Below are 3,759 nucleotides of genomic sequence, written 5' to 3' on the forward strand. Positions count from 1 at the left end.
TTATGCATAAGCAATAATCATGATGCATGCTCGTCCTATTTGTCCTCATGAAATTGTTAGCCTAAGGCGGCAATCATGTTCTATGTCGGTGGCATAACATGTACTCTCTCGATATATAGCTAGTCATCAGCTACATTCAATCTACGCATTCGTGGTTAGCGTACCTGTAGAAGGATTTCATTTCAGCCCAACCCCACAATTATATATGCAGAAATGAAAGTCTGGGCTCTAGGTTGCAAGCTAAATACTTCCATATATATATATACACATATATATATGCTTCCATATCAAAGCTACCTGAAAGTAAATACGTCTATTCATACATATAGAATATGCATAAATAGCCGTACCAAAGCTAACCCACAATTAAATCCTCCCGTATATATATGAGATATATATACTTAAGTATCAAAACTACCTCTCCCCTTTGATCGCACACTCACATCTTGTGGTCATGCCACTCACCATGTTACCTGGGCGTAGAGGTATATTGATCCATACATTACCACTCAAGCGAATGGCATCCATACAATAGCACGCCATATGGACGACGAAATAAAAATTGCAATAAAGTACATTTCCCATAGTTAGTATCAATTTACATAGCCACCTAGTACTCCTTAATTGGGCTTAACTAGAGGTTGTCGCTAGCATAGTTTTGCAAATTAGTTTTGACAAATTTGCATGTAGCTAAAGTTTTAGTCAAAATAGCAAACAAAACTTTGTTTTTAAAACTACGTACATGATAATATTATGCTTAATCTTGCTCTGATGCCAGCTGTGACAAAACTGCCCAATTTATAAAAGATCAAGTACAGTTGCCCCCGTTAAACAAGTTGACACGCGCATACTTTCACCTATATAAACCCGGTAGTCCGCCGAGTGTCACGAAGGACCTCGATAAATCAACATCATAACCAAGATCATATGATTAAGCAAATACACATCACATACACAGAGTTGTAGTGGAAATAATATTACAAATGGGTTCACAAATAATAGTACAAGTTTGGGTTTCAAAATTGTAATGGGAAAATAACATAGCTTTCAAATGATTATATTAATTTAAGTTCCAAATATATTGCTAGCATAAGTGACATCCTCTGATAAAAGCATATAGATGAGAAATAAATATAGTCATTGAGCCCACCAGCGGTTAGCCACCATCTTCAGCAAGCCGAGAACTTCACCTGCAACATGGTGGGATAAACCCTGAGTACTCGAATATACTCAACTAGACTTACCCGTCATAAGCCATAAATAAAGTGACTCCAAGGATCATGCAAGGCTTTATAGGTGGAGCTAGCTTGATAACATTTTGCATAAAAGCCACTAGTTGAGCTATATATTTTATAATTTGGTAACCAAGTTAATTATAGCTAGTCATCTCTAGATTAGCAACTAACCTATGCCAAACATGTGGAATATCATTTAGTAGCATGCAATAGTAACCATAGCCGGTGTAACATTTCCATATTCATCATAACCATCAAATTCCATCAATTAATGCTAAGTTGCCACTGCTCAGTCAAGTTATCACTATCCAGGAGAGACGGTGACTTGAATTGATTCCAGACAGCTGGGGAGTTATTCCTAACACAAACCCAGACATACCTGCGCCAAGGTAGTCTTAGGTCACCTTTGGTACAACTCAGGTACAGTCGTGGGTGCAATCAGCGCCGCACCCTCAGGGATACTACTAGTATGCCAGGAAGTTCAGGCCCGGCGTGCCCATGGACTCATGCTACTTGCTCCCTGCACATCCTTACGCAGTTTTACTTACCGAGTCCTAGCCTGAGTTGGGCTACTTGGCTTCACGGTCAAAATGACTTATCCAACCAACTAAGTGTTAGGCATGCGTTCAATATGACATGAGGACGTGCAGCAAATCGGTCCTTAACCAACACAGACGTGGATAAATAGGCACCAAGACCTCCATGCCTTGTTGCTTCTCTATCATAATCCTGCTCGGTCTCCTTTTATTTATCAACACATGGTTATTTCCACGATAGCAAATATAGCCAACCATGCTTTGGTATCCACCTCTATCTCACAGGTGATAAGAAATCACTCGACTTCTATCGGTCTAAGCATTACTAAGCAAACATTCGATCCTAGACCTACATAGGGTCCAAGGTATATTTCTGGATAAGGTAGTTCTATGCATCAAATGGTTCCAATCAACTCTTATAACCTAATGCATCAAACATAAAGGACTCAAGTGATATTTGCAAAAATATAGGAGGCTTAAAATGCTCCGGGGCTTGCCTAGGATCCAACACTAGGTTAGTGTTTGTTAGACGATACTTGCTTGGCGAGCATCTCCAATCTTGGCACTTGCCTAGTCCTTCCGTCTCCTAGATGGATTCACCAAACTCCATCTTCGGGTTCGGCTACAACATCACATCCTTCATGCGGTTCATCTAGCACACCTAGATGAGATATAAGATGCAAGTGCATGAATATGAAGAATGGTAATAAGAGATGCATCACATAAGAGTGTTCAAGACTAACACAAGATTATGCAAGACATAGGCACCTAGAGTTATTTAACTAAACATCACACAACCTATTAGAGTGGAATAGCAAGCATATTATGCATGGCACACAAGTGAACTTAAGCTCAGATATTGTACACCTGCATCGATCAAGAACTAACCAAACATGTTTAGCCAAAACAAGAGCAAGCAAAAAACAATCACCTAGCACATGTATAGAAATCAGGATACCAGCACAACAGTCAATTGTTACAACTATAACCGGCGTTACAAACATTCAATAAAGGTGACTTTAGACTTTTTGGAAAGCTTAGGAAATTGTATACAACTTTGTTATTCATACCAAAAATAACTCACAGGTTAACATGATTAATTATGCCAATATTTTAGGTCTAGACAGACAAGGACAGAAAACTGACAGTGACTTTAGAGATGCATAACTGGAGTTCTAGACATTCAACAAACATGATTCTTGACTTTATATAAATATTATTAAGTTATTTATAACTTTCTCATTATCATTTTAAGATGATTCTATCGCTAACGAGGTCAAACCACACCAAGAAGGCATCTCTATACAGATTTAGACAGAAATCTGAGATTCCACTTTGAACAGCTATAACTGGAGTTCTAGACCACCAAAAAGGGTGTTCTCTAACATTTTGAAAAGCTTAGGAAAATCACTACAAGTCTCCTATTATAACCAATACATGATTCCATGTTTAAATAAGTCAACGAAAGCAATCATTTAGATCTATTCAGAGCTCATGCAAAAGTTGACAGCAAACTTGTAAAATCTATAACTCCTAAACTAGCAGTCCTAAAACATAAAATTTAGGAAAAGTAAGATACGGAAATTATCTACAACTTTTATATTCAACATATCTACAGAAAACATCATTTACATCATGAAATTATCACCACCATAGAACCGTACATGCAGTCATAACAGCAGAGATACAACTATATGCATTTATCATTTATGTTGTTAACAACTAACATTTTGTTGCTATATATGCAGCTCCATGCAACTCCTAACTATAACCAAGCAAACACATTACCTAGCACCAATTATTAGAAGTATTACATGGCATAAACACAAGCATCTACAAACAAACTTCCATTAGCTTTTCTATGTATAAAAACCTATATATTAATTATAGGTGATGTTGCAAACATCTCATTTGGATCTCAAATTTTTATGTGAGATAGATGATGACCAAACATGATCATTGTACCAATCATACATGCTCAGGTTTTA

Source organism: Miscanthus floridulus, chromosome 19 (assembly GCF_019320115.1).
Source record: "Miscanthus floridulus cultivar M001 chromosome 19, ASM1932011v1, whole genome shotgun sequence".
Classification (NCBI taxonomy): domain Eukaryota; kingdom Viridiplantae; phylum Streptophyta; class Magnoliopsida; order Poales; family Poaceae; genus Miscanthus; species Miscanthus floridulus.